At 42.5% G+C, this 17,946-nt stretch overlaps 1 protein-coding gene across 2 annotated transcripts in view; it reads left to right on the top strand.

Annotated features, from left to right (window-relative positions):
* The window catches only part of prickle2b (prickle homolog 2b), a 98,693-nt gene that overhangs the window by 65,941 nt on the left and 14,806 nt on the right, over positions 1-17,946 (top strand). The window contains exon 1 of one of the 2 annotated variants that reach the window (XM_006784604.3): positions 13,787-14,263. The exons of the other annotated variant lie outside the window; for it this stretch is intronic. The gene's annotated coding sequence lies outside the window, so the exon portion shown is untranslated. Of the gene's footprint in view, positions 1-13,786; positions 14,264-17,946 lie in introns of those variants that run through there. 2 annotated transcript variants of the gene reach the window in all.

Below are 17,946 nucleotides of genomic sequence, written 5' to 3' on the forward strand. Positions count from 1 at the left end.
GAGGTTTGGCTGAATAGCAGACCATGGTGGAGCTCTGAGTGCCGGCAGACCAGATGTGGCTGTCTAACCTCACAGACCTAACAAGCGGCTGCTTGGCCAGTAGCCGTACAACCGCTCAGCTGCTTAGCATTCTGCCTAGAAAGCCACCGGTCACGGTAGCAAGCCACCACTAGGGTGCTGGCTTTAAAGAGATGAGGTTTTCCTTAATGTCAGGGAGCTGTGCACACCATCTTAAAGCTTCACGTTAACTAGGTTTATTAAAGCCATATCCTTATGTCTTTGTTGGTTTGTGTGCTGCCTGTTAGGATTTAATGTGGCTTTGGGTCAGTGGTAGAATCAGACAGTTTTGGATTCATGCTGTTGTTGCTCATTGCTAACAGCATCGAATTCGAAACTACTCATTAATGTTTTGTGAAGAAATTGTGGCTTTTTCCTGCAGAGATGCATAAATAATCACCGGTGCCGATTCACTGCAAACTAGCATAACGAATTTGATCCCTCTGCAGAGTTTTTCATTGTTTTTCTTTTTTTATCTAGCGTAAAACTGTAACGGTAAGCTCATGGCATTCTAGACCACCCGCCCCCCAGCCCCCTGATTACTCATGCGCCACCACAAATGGAAAGTTTTAAATATAAAAGAATGCATAAATGCAACGTTTTTGTTTTTTCCGGGGGGGTTTTGGGCTGCTGGTTGTGTCCTCCACTTCCAGTCTAACCATCATGTGATGGCAGGTTTCAGTTTTAACAGGCTAAAAGCACAGTCCAACCATCTCTGCAAAGAATTCAATTCATTGTCCTTCTCCTGTGTCGTAGGTTTCAGTCAGCTCACTGTCAAGTTGTCCAGAAATCCTCAAGTTGATGATCAGAGCTTTCAGGGTGACACAGGAACACTAAAGTTTGCCCAGCATGCCCAACGTGAGGGTGATAAATTTCACCCTTCTGCTCTAAAATACTCATTTACAGCAGTGAAGAAAGCCCAGTGGTAAAACAGCTACGCTGACATTGTAGCATTGTTTCTCTTTAGCAGACCGATTTAAATTATTTCAGCTGAAAGTCTGTACTTTTCTCCGCACCCCTCAATCACTTTTTGTCAGCTCCCTTCAGGAAAAAACAAAAAACTTTTCTTACAATGCTGAAGTTGCAAAAGACAAAACCATGAACAACGGGAATAAAATCCCATCAACAGATTACAGACTTGAGCGTGGCTTGATTTCCAGAAATATGTAATACATTGCACATGGGCACCAAATGTGTCCCAGATGTGACGGGGTTCATGTGTTGTTCACGCTGTTCTGTCTGCACCCCGAGATCTGTGCTGTGTCATCAGAAAACTCTGCTCTCGCTCATATCGGCTTCCCACCACGGGAGACATTTTCACGAGCGATTGTTTACGACTACACATGTGTCTATTCATTTTCCAATTAAGATCCGGGGAGGCTTGTGATTATTCTCAGTAAATCCAGCTGACTCATCCCATGTATTGATCGAATATTGTTTGAGAAAGCGACTGTCTGGCTCCCCGCTGCGTCCGTTCAAACTCTCACCTTCTTGATTTTTTTATTCGTAATCAATAAAGTTCACAATAGTTAAACGGCACGCTGATCTCTCAGTAAGATCAGGGGATCAGATGGACAAGCAGCTAAATGCAAAACAGCTCATGAGCTTTTCTCAATGTTTCTGTGTCAAGAAGTTGACCCTCGAGGCTGGAAACCTACCTTCTGCCATCTCGAGCCCACACAAGGCCAAGTAAATTTATATTTACACCTGTATCTCCAAGACTAGAAAGGCATTATTAGTACCTGCAAACAGAGCTAAAATTGAATGTGTAGCTTTAGTAATGTGACTTTTTCCTCATTAAATCAGGATAACTCAAATAACAACACTTTGATTTCATAAAAAAAATAATTTAAAAAAGAGAAACTCTTACATTTTTAAAAAAGCATCTGAATATGAAGAAGCGGCAGCTTCACACTGCTAAACACTAAATCAGCTTAGAAAGACTGACAGTAAATGAGCATAAACACCGCAGACAGCTTATAGTAAGCTGTTTCAGTTACAGATGCTAATATTCAGTAAAGCAGACACGATATACACAACATTCATACCACACCAAATGAATTGGAGCTTCCTGATATGTTTCTTTTTCCACTCTGTGAAGATGATATATTTTATCCAGTGGGTATTAAGAGTAGATGCTGAGCAAATAAAAGGGTGGCAATGGGAAGATTTTGTCAGTGAAACCACATCTTGCAAAAGGTGAATGTTTGTTACTTTTTTTGTAATGATCTCCACCCAGACCTTTTCTGGTTTACCTCCCCTTGATTCTCCTCCCGAAGGTTTATAGCTCACATCTCTCTACACATAACATTAATTTAAAATTAGTTATGTGAAATTAAGTATTTCAAAAATCCAAATGTAAAAAAAACCCAAAAACGTTATGATCCTTTTGCGTTTGTGTGGCTGACTTGCTTGTCTGGCAAGTCTTATGCATTTTGTGCCTTACCTGCTTTTGATAGTTTAATATGGACACAGGTATTTGCTGAAGCAAGCAGAAACACCTGATATACGGACGTGTTGTTTTTTGTTTTAAAACCATGTAAAAAAAAAAATGTAGCCAACTTACGGTAAATGCAGACTGAAGCCGGCAGAATTTTGGTAGAGCAAAATATGCCTGCATGTTGTGGTGCTTAGATTTAATTGGGGTCTGCGAGGTAATCTTCTGTAAACACAGCAAACAGAATACATTAGTCTTGCCACAAAATGATGGTAATTTAAATGTAGGTGGGAACAGATAAACATGTGCAACTAAATGGGACTGCAGGAGGTTCTGCCCAATAATTGGTGTTGCTGCAATAGCTTGTATCATGACCAGTGGTCCTAAACAGTTCTCCCTGACACTCTGTTCTAATGCTTGCATACAGTCAGGGTTAACAAGCCAAATCTATAGGTTAATTCCAGAGTATTCATAAAGGTATTGGCATGAGGTTTGGCTGCAGATGGATGGGCTTGGTGTTACCATGTGCTCCTCCTCCCCGCTGCGTGCCTTCTCCTCCTCATTGTGTTTCCCTCTCAAGCTTTGTCTCACAAGCCTCCTGCCTTTCCCTTTTATGTTTCCCCCTCTCGCTCGGTCTATCACCCATTGATGTTGGTTTTATGATCTCTTTTTATGATCCCTCTCTCTCCCTCTGTGTCTCTCTCACTCTGAGAGCCTCTTGGTGTGTTGCTGGGATGGAAGAGCAGACTGAATGTGATTCATTCTGACGCCAGAATCAGTCTTGTGGCTGGCACAGTCTTGGCATGCAGATACACACACATCGTGACACATGCGCTTGCACACACACACACAGCAGCCTTTCTTGTCCGGAGTTTATTCTACTGGCTGGTATGCTGCCCCAGATACCAGACAGAAGTCAGAACAGGCACCGAACACACTTGAGCTGCAGCGCTGTGATGTGATTAGACATGGCGGATATCGACTGTGCCTTTTTACAGATTAGTATGTCACTCTCTGTTAGACTACCAGTGACTGAGGGCTTTGCTTGATTTTTGTGGAAAGCGGTAGCTTGTAAAGACTGATACAATTGTTTGCATGGTTGTGAGTATGGGAGTGTAAAGAAATGTCGCACATGTGTTTTTTGGCACACACACACACGCAGTGTGTGACTGTGTCTTTGTGTGTTTCTCTCCAGTCAAAGGTATTTATGTGCAACCATTGCCAGCAACACATGTTGAGCCCATCAACAGACTCAAAAAAAAACCCCAAAGGATAATATACAGTAATAACCTGTTCATTGTGTCATGAAGAAGATTTGATATTTTTAACTTTGAGGAAGTGATTTAAGAGCCACTCTACTGGTCATTCCTGTATGAAAACTAGCAGATGTAATGCTGATGAGCACTGATTTGTCATTCCTTTAACTCAAACCAGCCTTTGGCTGTTTTTCTTCCTGTCCTCTCGTGCTCTCTCTCTGTTTAGAGGTTCTTCACACACGCACACACACGCACACACACGCATAGAGGGAGCTTTATTGTCATTTTGGTATGTTCATGGTTGCCGCTTAGAGCCAAACACACAAATAATACTGAAAGCAACAGAATGGCTCATTAAGGACAACAAATTACACATGGCCAGCTCTCTTTTCTCTTTGTTTGTGTTCTTATTTCACACATATATAAGTGCCTATCTTTAGTGAGTCCTTGTCTTCATGTCTGAATACTTGAAGGCTTATATAGTCCTCTCCCTCCTCTCATTCAGTCAGCAGTTTTTAAACACTGACTTCATTGATTCTCAGCTCTTCTTATCCTTTGCTCCTGCCTGGGACAGTTCTAACTTCTCACACACTAACATTACTGTTTCCGTGTGTGTGTGTGTCTGTGTGTGTGAGAGAGAGAGCACATGGTGTGTCTAAAATCACCTTAGTCTGAATGGAAATCGCTATACATGCATACAATTGCTCATGTGTGAATGTCTGTGTTTGTGTGCGAGTATGTGAACATGCCCAAACCAAGCTGTGATGTCAGATGCAGGTCAGCAGAAGGACATTATTATTAATATTATTGTGTCTGGAGCTCCACAGTGGGTGTAAGAGGTCTGTTTTCGGCTTCCCTGTGGCTGATCACTGCGGCCCCAGTTGGGCTACACAGAGGCCCGTCTGTGGCCTGCAGGACCAGGAGCCCGCGGGGTGAATAAAAACGCTGTGAAACACGTGTTAAGAAAGGTGTGAAAGAAATCCGAGGGCGAGACGCTGCGTTTTGTGTGAAACCGCTCCCTCCTCTTTGCCACTGCCGTGCACATGCTCCCTCTCTCACACACTTAAACACACACACAGACATACGCTTGCACTTTTCCTTTCACACACACCTCGCATGGAGGTTCACAGTTTAAATAAACAGCGGCTCAAGCAGCAGGGCCGGGTCTGGCGTAAACGGCAGCAGACCGGGATGATTTTTCTCTTGGGGTAATGCTCTCTTTCACATATTCTTAATGATGCTTTAAAAGGGTAACGAAGGGAAGCAGCTGTAAGAGGGGAGTGAACTAGGTGAAGAGAAAGCTACAAGTGGGCAGAGACTCCAACATGACTACCTTTTTATGAGTAAAAATAATTACTCAGACCCAGCATTCAGAAGACGCCTGCAGTACATTTTAAAATGTAGTAGAAGGTCTGCATTTACTCAGAGACGCCCAATTGGAAGGTTTGACTTCCGCTTGATAAAAGTTCTTTAATGGGATTTGTCTGTCTGTGTGCGTGTGTGCTGTTTGCTGTGACTCATCCCTACTGAGCCTTCTCCTGCAGCTTTGTCTGTCCTTGCGTATATGTGTTTGTTGCCTACAATCTCAGCTCTCAGCAGCAATCGGTCAATAACACTTCAAACTCACCGTTTTCATCGACCCCCGTGATGAAACACACAGCAAGTCTGTCACGTCCTGGAAATGGCAATTTCTCCTCCAATCCATAACGTCCACAGGCCTTTGGGACCATGTAGGGATAGGGCTGCGGCGGCTGTATTGACTGAGTGGCGTGTTGTGTATGTGATTGAAATCTACTATTCATCCATTCCCGTAAGGTAAACATGGTAACGGGATGAACTGAGGGAGATTAAATGGCCCAAATATGACTTTGGTCACTCACTACAGGCTTTCAGTGTCTGATCTTCTTTTTGATTCAGATGTTTATTATTTAATATACCAAACAAGCTCATACAGACATAATCTAATCTCCTAGTCTTGTCATTTTGTCATTTTCTCCAATAGATTTTGAATAAGTTTCTATGTTTCTTTGATTTGGGCCATTATTCCACCCTCCTTAACTAAGTATGTTTGGCAAAGAGTTCGTGCCTTCACATTTCATCTCAAACAGAAGATGTCACGCACACAGATGGAAATATAAAAATATTTCATTTCAAATGCGCCCCCCCCCCCCCCCCCCCCAAAAAAAAAAACCAAAAACAAAAAAAAAAAAAAACTTTTTTCAATAAGTTGCTTATAGTTGACAAGGTCCTATATCACTGTTCTCAGTCTGACGGCGAAGCTGGAAATAACAGACACATTAGAAATGGATTTGAAAAGTTTTCAGTGACTTTTGAACAACATGCTCTGCCTCTAGTTCCATATTTCCCCCGATACCTTTTAAAGCCCCATAAATATAGTTTTCCCATCCGTTTTACTGATTCATCTAACAGCCTCTAAATGTATTGTTTGGGTATGTCTGCGTTTCATAGGTCCGTGTGTGTGTATGTATGTGAAATAAAGTCGTCCTTCAAGCTTCAGTTGCCAATTAAATGCTTTGCGTGGAAAGACTAAAGAGCCTTGAACAATACCGAACACTGCTACTCCTCCCACCACAATTATGTTGCATCTTAAAGTCGGAGACAGTATAAATGCAGCAAACCCAACCTCAAGGTGTATTCCCACATGACTATCATGACCCATGCTGAAGCATTTTTGTTGCCGTTAATTATTTTTACCACAAGCTGTACACAGAAACGGAGTCTGGTTTCCTGATGGGAACACGCAGACACAGTTCGTAATAGAGTTAAAAGAATACTCTTCTTTCCAGTCACATGAGTTGTGTGGAAACCAAGTTGCAAACTAAACTCGTGGCACAGTTTTGCATAAGCTCAGCGTCGGGTTTTGTGTACATTTTCCAAGTGTACTTCAGAATGGATTGAATGCCCTCGGGCTGAGCTCCGTTTGATAGACTTATCCTGTCTGTCACTACTCTACCCACAAGTCCTCCGAAGCTAAATATTTGAGCTTTTCATAACTGAGTGTTGGATTTATTTAACTAAAAGTCTGAGCTTAAACCATGACAGAAGGGTTCTGGTGAAAGTGCATAGAATACGTCTGAATCATAAAGGCATTTTACAGTCTCCTCATTCCCCACCTCCTTGTTCATGATTGTGACCTCATACTTAACATATTTCTATTAATTTCAGTTAGGTTTATTTATTTATTTTAATCACATGTCTCTAGAGATTGGCAGCTTTGTTGTGTGGAGCGTGTGGGCTGATCGGTACTGACACCTACGCTTCTCGTGAACATGATGACAAGGTGGCGAGCTGGAACATCAGTGGAGACTGAATGAGAGTGCTGAGTCAGAGAAACTGCTGCGGGGTTGTGGATGTGGGCCTACTGGAGGTGGGTGGTTCATTCATGGAGTCGCAGGTTCATCATCTGTGGAGTTGTGGCTTTATGTGCTGCTGAGAGAGAAATGAGAGCTTTATGCATTATTTTGCAACATTGTGGTATTCGACGCAGACGGGAAGACTGAGCAGACATGCCCTCTCACAAATCCTTCTATATTTCCCCTCATATCAGAATGTATTTATATTGCCTCTCCTTACCCATTTGTCATATCCCACCACATCCACTACAGTATTTTTTTTTACTGCCTACTTCTCTTTCCCCCACTGCGTTTTTTCATACCACAGCGTGACCTAATTATGTTTTGAATCAAACTCCACATGTGGATTATGAGTGAGAAATGCTCAATGACAAACTGCCGTCGCCGGGCACAGCTAGCTGGAAACTGAGCCGCATCGTCCTGGAGAGGGTTGGCTAGAGTGGAGATTGATGGCCTGATGGATAGATCAGGTGGATAGAGGTGGAGGGTTTAGTGGTTGTTTTCTTTTTTTTTTCTTCTGTGCTGAAGTGCCTTTGAGTAAGTGGGGCAGGAATGGCAAAAATAGTTTCCAGTCCCCTTGAAAAGTAACTCTCTAAGGTCATCTCCTTGCCCTGGGCCTTTATGCGTGAAGCTGAGTGTCCATATTCAGTCTTTTCCCTCCCTCCTGTCTTTTTTCTTTCTTTCAGTCTCTCTCCGTTTTCCTTCTGCGGCTTAATGGCTTACACAGGCCTCTGTATCAGCAAGGCTTCTGCAGCAGGAGTAGAGTTTGTGTGCTAACGAACCCTCGAGCTAATTAGAATTTCAGCCAAGCTGGCTGCTCTCCTCATTTCCTCGCCATTTCCCTCCCTTCGGACAAATACAATTTCACCCCTCAACTCGTGCAGAATTAATCCAGTTAATGTTCAACACGGGATGAATAATGGCCACTTATCTGCTGGGAACAAGGGTACAGAGGAGCTGCTGGGCCCAGTGCTGTGTGTCACTAAATCTGCTTTCTAGGCAGAGTAGTTGGGCCAAAGTACTGATAGCCCCTGGAAAAAGGGAGGTCTATGTGCTCTAACTGAATATCAGCCCACTGAACCTTTTATACTCACTGGCCTCTCTTTCCTCTTCTTTTCTAACAGAGTCCAAGTGTTCCCATGAATCATTACACCCCTAATGTAGCGTGGGGGGATGTAAGCAAACAAAAATAAAGATTGAAAGCAGTCCTCAGCTTACCAGGATTATCTGGATTGCTTGACAACAATTTCCACATCGTCTCCAAAGTGCCATGCACTCGCCAGGGATGCTTTATTTGTTAATATGTAACCAAGTGCAAGAATTAAAAATTAACTCCAGTCTGCTCCTGCTTTTCTTTTAGACTGAGTTACACTTGAAAGTCACCAGTTCAAGGAGAGTGTCACCACACCACATCTAAAGTGTTTATAGCTGATCCGAACAGTTACACAGGGAGGCGGAGTTAAAATCCTGCTGTTGCAAAGTGTGATATTTGACAGTCTGCAGTAAAAAAGAGACTTTATGTAAAACGTAATATGAATCTTGATATAAATGTCCACTGAAGCGTCCACTCCTGTGGAGGACGGGAGCTTTTCTGTTTGATAAAGAAGTCTATGGCGAAACAAGCTTTGGCTTCCTGGATCTGTGGCCTCAGTAAATGCTTTTCTAGTACATTCATTGTCTCAGTCACTAATTTCAGTTCCTATTGAATAGGACATAATGTTTTGGGTGGGCCTACCTTATGATTGGTAAGTCCAGACCATGTGACCACGTTGTGTCTCTCAGTTTTTCAGTTAGATCTACCCCTGGTTCATCAGAGCGTTCGCAGCAGAGCGTGGCTAACCAGTGGGTGACAGCTCAGTGTCTTTGTCCATCTTTTATATACAGTGTATAGATAACAGCAGTGTTCCTTAAATTAACCAGTTTGTCGTGTGACTGCCAGACTTTTCATCATCTCATTGAAACTGTTTTTTCAAACTACCTGACTGGAGATCTAGCAGCACCAAACTTTTGGTGTTATAAAGCTGCTTCTAATATTGAGCTAACTGTAGCAGACAGATAAGAGTTTTATTGCCCCCCACCCCCTTGGGAAATTTATTTGTCAACACAATAGAATAAATATAGCGATAGAACAAGTAAGAAAGATACAGTGGGGCAAAAAAGTATTTAGTCAGCCACCGATTGTGCAAGTTCCCCCACTTAAAATGATGACAGAGGTCAGTAATTTGCACCAGAGGTACACTTCAACTGTGAGAGACAGAATGTGAAAAAAAAATCCATGAATTCACATGGTAGGATTTGTAAAGAATTTATTCGTAAATCAGGGTGGAAAATAAGTATTTGGTCAATAACAAAAATACAACTCAATACTTTGTAACATAACCTTTGTTGGCAATAACAGAGGTCAAACGTTTACTATAGGTCTTTACCAGGTTTGCACACACAGTAGCTGGTATTTTGGCCCATTCCTCCATGCAGATCTTCTCAAGAGCAGTGATGTTTTGGGGCTGTCGCCGAGCAACACGGACTTTCAACTCCCGCCACAGATTTTCTATGGGGTTGAGGTCTGGAGACTGGCTAGGCCACTCCAGGACTTTCAAATGCTTCTTACGGAGCCACTCCTTTGTTGCCTGGGCGGTGTGTTTTGGATCATTGTCATGTTGGAAGACCCAGCCTCGTTTCATCTTCAAAGTTCTCACTGATGGAAGGAGGTTTTGGCTCAAAATCTCACGATACTTGGCCCCATTCATTCTGTCCTTAACACGGATCAGTCGTCCTGTCCCCTTGGCAGAAAAACAGCCCCATAGCATGATGTTTCCACCCCCATGCTTCACAGTAGGTATGGTGTTCTTGGGATGCAACTCAGTATTCTTCTTCCTCCAAACACGACGAGTTGAGTTTATACCAAAAAGTTCTACTTTGGTTTCATCTGACCACATGACATTCTCCCAATCCTCTGCTGTATCATCCATGTGCTCTCTGGCAAACTTCAGACGGGCCTGGACATGCACTGGCTTCAGCAGCGGAACACGTCTGGCACTGCGGGATTTGATTCCCTGCCGTTGTAGTGTGTTACTGATGGTGACCTTTGTTACTTTGGTCCCAGCTCTCTGCAGGTCATTCACCAGGTCCCCCCGTGTGGTTCTGGGATCTTTGCTCACCGTTCTCATGATCATTTTGACCCCACGGGATGAGATCTTGCGTGGAGCCCCAGATCGAGGGAGATTATCAGTGGTCTTGTATGTCTTCCATTTTCTGATGATTGCTCCCACAATTGATTTTTTCACACCAAGCTGCTTGCCTATTGTAGATTCACTCTTCCCAGTCTGGTGCAGGTCTACAATTCTTTTCCTGGTGTCCTTCGAAAGCTCTTTGGTCTTGGCCATGGCGGCGTTTGGAGTCTGACTGGTTGAGGCTGTGGACAGCTGTCTTTTATACAGATGATGAGGTCAAACAGGTGCCATTCATACAGGTAACGAGTGGGGGACAGAAAAGCTTCTTACAGAAGACGTTACAGGTCTGTGAGAGCCAGGGATTTTCCTTGTTTGAGGTGACCAAATACTTATTTTCCACCCTGATTTACGAATAAATTCTTTACAAATCCTACCTTGTGAATTCATGGATTTTTTTTTCACATTCTGTCTCTCACAGTTAAAGTGTACCTCTGGTGCAAATTACTGACCTCTGTCATCATTTTAAGTGGGGGAACTTGCACAATCGGTGGCTGACTAAATACTTTTTTGCCCCACTGTAATTTAAAATATAGATATTTTTTAAAACTGTAGCAATAGAGATTATTATAAACAGATTATTTTCAGAAAGAAATGTAATATATATACTTTCTAAACTTTAAAATAACTTTAGCTTTATTCAGGTTATGACCTGGTCTTAATGAGAGGGGAAACACATTTAGTAATTCAGACTGGGTTAATGCTGCGTGCTTGTGTTTAAGCATTTGTTATAAAGATACAGACCGTAAAGAAGTAAAGTTTAAAAAAAAATTACAGAGTACATGTGATTGACAGTATAATAGTGCAGTTCACTTTTGTGTTACATGTGCACTTGACATATTTTGTAGTCTAGACAGTATGGAACTGCACAATGGCATCCACGCAGGGAACCAAGGGCACCCCTGCGAATTAAGGCCGTTAACGAAATTACTTCACGTGGACCCTTGTGACCACTCACAGACCGTGAATGGGCTTTTACATTAGTTGGTGACTTACTTAAGAAACCTTCTGCAGCGGTGGGAAGTGAGGCTATATGGGAAGTTGGTTCTCTACCTCCCTCCCAGCATGTCAGAGCTATCAGCTGTTGGGTTGAGTCCCAGCTGCCTCGTGTGTTGACTCTACAGTGATAGCCATCAGCATTTGCCACATGAAAGGAGAGGAGACTAGTGTTCCTAAAAAAGCAGATGAGAAGTAAAGATGCAGAGGCCATGTTGGGATCTTGGCTATGTTTCAAATCTAGATAAAGACACTGATTTATCAGGAATGCCTTTTGACCATATCAGAGATTATATAAATCAGTTCCTTCCTTCTGGTAAGAGCTGACTAATGTTCTTGTAGGATAAGATCCTTTGAGCCAGTAAAACTTTCTTACAAATTTCAGATATGCACCCAGCCCAGGGGTTAATGTATTTACAGTTTTGCTCATCCTGTGCTTTGATAAAGACAAAAAAAACCCACAATATGCATACTTAGGAAGGAAGGGAGTAAACCCGTTTGGCTCACTGTCTAAAATTACCAAGCAAAGGCTCTCTGTGCATGCCAACAGCCTATGCAGGCAATGCTATCTGTGGTATGTCCCTTGAGCTGGCCCCTACACTTTTATTCAGTCCTCTTGTGGCATTTGAAACAGCTCACTGCAGGTCTGGGAGCAGTTTATTAGGAAAAAGGGAATGACTGATCGAGGAAAGCGGCTGGGCCCGAGCCAGCTGACCTGTAACCTGATTGTTACGAGTACAGGACACAGTCGTTTAGGGCTTATAAAATCTTATGGAGTGCTTGTGAGTACAGCCTGAGCTGTTACTAGTATTCTTAGATTTCCAAAGGAGTTATACACGCAATGTTGCAAGACTCACCCTCCACATCTGAAAGGATCAGCAACAATGTCTGCGCAGGCTTTTATAAACCTTTTTTTTCACCTCATCTCTCATTTACCATGTTTGTGTGTGTAAGAGAGAGGGTGAGTGCCATCGTGGCAGATGTTCTTGTGCAGATGCCTACTGTAACAGAAAGTATAACACAGGATGTTTTGAGAACTTTTGCAAATGTTTGTCATAGCCTGTATATAAAAGATGAATGTTGGCATCATGGCATCACCCACTCGTTTTGAACTCTGACAAGACTGGTTGAGTGCTAACTGTAGATAACTTGGTTAGCAAGCTGCATTTTTTTGTGTGGGTTCAAAACACAACACGATACCTGCTTGGATTACTCGTGCCTAATTAGAGAGCTATTGGCTACAGCAGGAGACATATTAGCGGAGAACTTTAGCATGTGTGTGCGTACTGACTGAGGTCACTGTCTCAGTCCACAGCACTATGAACACACAGACACACACCGTCAAACAATTGTCCACTGTATTTTGGTGAGTTAGATCTTCTTCTTTTTTTAAGTAAAGGAAACAAAATGGTTCACGTGTGACATGAAACTGTTAAAGAGCTCTAAATTCATTTTTCATACAGTGGATTTTCATTGCTCTCTAAGTCTTTTGTCCTTTTGTTTCAGCTAACGTCTGTTTCTCATGTTAAAGAGAGCTTATCTGCCTCTCTCTCTCTGGATGAGCGCTCATGTCCTTGCATGACCAAGTCAGCGTCCTGCTGCTGTTCTCTCTCCTGCCTCCCTTTCTGTCTCTCTTTTTGCCCCCAGCAACTGACTCAGGCAAGTGGTTTGATTCACATGCAAATCCTGCCAGACCACCAGTCATTCATGCTGCTAATTACACTAGTGTAGGGATGCTGACTTACTGACATCACACTGGCATATTAGCATGCAGGACAGAGGAGAAAAGTGTGTGTGTGTGTGCGTGTGTGCGTGTGCGTGCACTTGTTTGACCAACCAGAGAGGGCCCAGAATAACACAGGAAGTGAACAAATCTGCCTTCAAATAGAAAGTTGACATTGTGCTGTAATTTGAAACAAAATGTGAAAATAAAATGCTAAAAGTAATGGCGTTTACAGGAAGAACAAATATATTTGCTACTCAATATCTGAACAAAATAGTAATTTTGTATACTCATTACTCATTCATCACAGTATGAATTGACAAAGAAGAGGGGAAAAACTAAAGTAGATGCCCCCCATGCTATCGGTGGGTTTCATGATTACATGCAAACTTTCATTTTTATTTATGTTATTATAAATAAGAACTTAAGGTCCATTGGTCTTCTTTTCACAGAATCATTTGCACTGCAACGGACTTTGATGTCAAAAAGAGAAGAAACAGTGTTTCAGTAAATAAAACTGAATATGCGTAAATAAATGCTATAAACACAAACGAGGAAGAAAATAATAGATCGACCAGTGAACCAAACTTTTGACGCCATGCTTCTATTTTGAAAGGGTAAACCGGAATCGAGCTATTAATCTAAGCGCACTTGACAAACGGGGGGAGGATTAAAGCGCTGCTGCTGTGTGGCTCTGTCAGCAGAAAGCAGAGCTCTTGGAGCGCTCTGGGCTTTTACGCACCGAAAGTCCGCGCCGATCTTCTATGAGACTCGGCAGCAGTGTTTAACGTTACTGCCAAAGGAGAGCTCTGTTATTCTCGTTGAGCAACAAAATCTTTTTTTCTCTCCCTCTGGTGGAATTTGCGCACTTACTGGACGTACTGAAAAGAGGAATCCGCTTTTACGCACTTCATACTGGCTCTTCGTTGGGGCTTTTCCTCGTTTGCAGAGCCCCCCCAGAGTGTATTTGCGAAGAGGAGAGGGTTGACAAAAGGCTTTTAAACGGCCGGGATAAATGTAGCAGAGGGGTGCGGATCACGCAGCGGGCGAGAGTGGCGTGTTTTCGTGGGGAAGCTGTTGGAGTTGGAGTTGTGTGACAAATTCTGCAATGAGGAACGCGTATTTTAAAACCCGCAACACCAAAGCCTCCGAGGTCACGGTAATGGCTTCTCTCGGTTGCAGTTTGTAAGAAGGTAAGGGGCACATTATTGATAGTGTTTGTGTTATTGTTTGGTAGCTCTTGTGTAAAAGCGCAAACGGAGACGGGGACTTTAAAGGCTCGATTGATTGGGGAATGCGCCACCAGAGTCTGTTCGTGAACTTTTAGTCCTGTCTGGCTTAATCCTGATTTGAATTTATGCGTACAATAATCGCAGGACTGTTAAAGCACACTGCCTTTTTTTTTTTTAAATGTATAAACAAGTTGAACCCTCTACAAGATTTTTTTAGGATGTTGCACTCTTCTGTTTCACAAGTGGGTGTTTTTTCGATTGTAAATAACACTTGAATGCAGATTGCTGAACTTTCTCTCTGTGGACGTGTTCTCCCTGGTTTATATCCCCCACCCCACCTCCTGTAGCGCACTGGTCAGACCAGTAATGTGTGCTGTGGACCGTGTAGCTGTGTGACATATGGATTGTATTTTGAACTGACACAACAGACAATAGTCTGCCCGAGCAAAGGTCTGCAAATTAGTATTTTCTTCTCGACAGTTTGCAATAGAGAAGGATCTGTATTTTTCTTTGTCTGATTATTTATGTCGTTTTTTCTCCTGAAGTTTGCTGCTGACTGTACGTCTTTGTGGCTTTGCATTACACAACTCAATGCAGATTAATTGATCTGTTAAGATAGTTTACTTATTACTTACTTTTAGCAGTGAAAAGCGCCGCTGGATTAGCACATGAATGGGCGACAATGAATAATGTGAAATAATGTGTGGCAGCTGGCTGCAGGATCGCTGTGCACCTCGGGTCCGAGAGCAGACTGACAGGAACCTAAACGCCTGTCCAACATCATATCTGACATACGCAACTGTCTTTTGGGGGTGTGGTGATTCGGATGCTCATTGGTTCCTGCCTTTTCCTCACTGACGCTTTGAAAGAAAAGTCAGCGTGATATAACAGCAATATTGTACTTTCTCTGAAAGTGTATCAAGGCCATTTAATGTGTGTTGGGAACTGAACTAGAATGACTAACGACCTGTCACCACAGTGCTTCCAAAACAACATCTGTATTGATGCAAGTTTGACCCTTCCATGACCTCCCATCCCATCGAAAGTATTGTCAATTTATGGAATAAGTCAACTCACAGTAAAAAAGTGTCCCAGTGTGATGTTATACAAACACAGTCTCCTTTTATCCTTCCGTTTCATATTGGACCGATTCAGGTCCAATATGATGGCCTACATTTCCCATAATACAACTGTTAAAATATCCACAATCCCTTGAGTTATGTTTTCAAACATTGGCCATTATAGACTTTGACAGCTGGTTTTGCAGGTGCTCTTGCTGCTTGTGACGATTAAAAGTGACCTTGCTGTGTTAACTTGTCAATCGTCTACTAAAAAACCAGCTCACACTGTCAAAATTCAGTGCCAACATAATAGTTTTTTGTTTTTTGTTTGTTGAACATGCTGTAAAATAATGTTGCCCATTAGTGTAGACCAGGGCCTAGTTCAAAAGAGCAGGCTAATCTATAAGTGGCCATGACAGGTGGGTGCGGGCCTAATCTTGGCCATCAGCAGCACGTTGCAGCAGGTTCTTGCTAATTGGCCACACATGGAAAATGCCTTTATCAAGCCTGGGTTATGCCAGAGACACCTCAGTCATGTTTGCCTGTGATTAACTCTTAATAGCTCTGAAGTCAAAAATGTAGACCATAGGTACGACTTTGTTTGCTTGTGTAGCTTGTATAGCTATAATTTGTGAAAGCAGGGCTGTTTCTTAAAGCGCCTTTAAAATTTATCTTCAAATATTACTGCCGGAAAGCTTGTATTTGCTAAACAACAGGCCGTTAAAGACAAAAGACTCTATCTTCTTACGCTTCTTCTTCCAAAGAAAACAAAAGCAGAAGAAGAGGGGGGATATGAAAAAAAAACACTTGGAGTGTCCTTGCGCCCAGCTGTCCCGTCCTCTCCGCTCTCCCTTCTTGTCATGCAACCTCTGCTTTTTGTGTAAGGCTTGCATTTAAAGATGAGATTTTAATCTGACCTTCTGATACCATGGAAAAGCTGCAGTGGTTTCGGAAGAAAATTATGACTTCTGCTCAAAAGACGCACTTCTGTGAATTGCTCTTTATCAGATGGGGTTTTTTTAGTACCTACCTTACCTTCCTAAAACTTAATCATCTTTAAATCAGTACTAGAGCCTAACCCCACATTTCAGGCTTCTAAAATCAATAAAATAAATAAATTCATTGAGCCCACTTTTGTTTTGTCTTCAGATATTCAACTTAATCTTACAGCCTGTCACAAACTGTGATACTGTGCTTGCTAAAGAGCTTGCTGCACTGATTGACAACCGTTAAAACAACTGTACGCAATTGTAGAGCAGCCCAGTAGACCCTAGTTGCGTATTAAAATTACCCGTTACCTGGGATACGGTGCTCATCTTGCAGCGGTGAATGATGATTATAATTAACTTGAAATATGAACCATTGTCCATTGACATCATTGCGAACCACAAACATACCCCAACCACCCCATGGGCTTGATAAAACCCTCACTCTGGCTGACCAATGATATATCAGCTCTCCCAGGGGACAAAAAAAAAAGAAGCCCAGTCACATTTGAAAAAAATAACAAGCCTCTTTACTTCCTTCCCTATATCTCAGTCATTTATGAGGCGTCAGTGATGCACTTGACTTGTTTTACCAGAGTTTCTAAATCTGATCTAATTGAAATCATGTAGCTTACACGGGGAAGCTCGGGGATTATGTTTCAGTTGAGGGGAAATCCCAGGCATGTCCATGAAGAATGTAAATCATGGGGAAAGCAGGGCAAACGGACCCTCAAGGTCTACAGACTCTCTGCTTTTTCTGATTTGAGAAAATCAGGACGTGTTTGGGGTGAATCACTTGGAGGAAGGTCTCTCTGACCCACATCTGTACAGATGTGGGTCACCTCCTTCTGAGTGGACACATGAAAGGTGTGGTGTGAAGAGGCTTTCTTTCAGGTTTCATCCTTCTTAGCCCAAGGACAAAATACCTGTCTTTAAGTGTTCATATGTGCTTTATCTCGTGTGGTGGATCCACCTTGCGCTTTGACCATTTTCATTGTGATTGTGTATGTTCTCATAGATTCATGAGATTCTGTTCCCATCCAGCAAATCATCTTTAAATCAGTAATAACTGTGAAAGTGCTGGTCTGTAATGAGGCAAGCTGCTTTGCCTCCGGCTATGGCATCATCCTCTTGGGACTGGGATTTGCTAAGCACCCTTCTCCCAGTCTGCCTGCTTGACAGCTCATTGATGACTTCATCTACATCTGTTCTGTTTATCATGGTCATCAATATTCATGACAGGGATATTTGCCCACTTCAGGCATTTTCTTAATATTTATGTAGCGAGTGTGTGTGAAGTCTGTGGCTGCCCTTGCACAATGACAACAGAAGTTTAGAGGTCCTTCTTTAGCTGGAGCTCAAAGCATGAGCTTTTTAGGCTTCTGCCTGTCGCTAAATAATCTCTCATCCATCTTCAGCTATGTATATATACATATATTACAGGCATGTGGCTAGTTGTGGCATGCCAGTAAGACGTTTTGCTCGAACTAAATAAAGTGAGCTCCATGTGTTTCATTGTCTGTCTCATCACTCAAATCAATCACTGCTAAGTCAAATTGGATTTTGAGCTTTGTTAACTAAGGCTAAACCCTTGGAC

Source organism: Neolamprologus brichardi, chromosome 5 (assembly GCF_056152115.1).
Source record: "Neolamprologus brichardi isolate AB-2024 chromosome 5, ASM5615211v1, whole genome shotgun sequence".
Lineage (NCBI taxonomy): Eukaryota > Metazoa > Chordata > Actinopteri > Cichliformes > Cichlidae > Neolamprologus > Neolamprologus brichardi.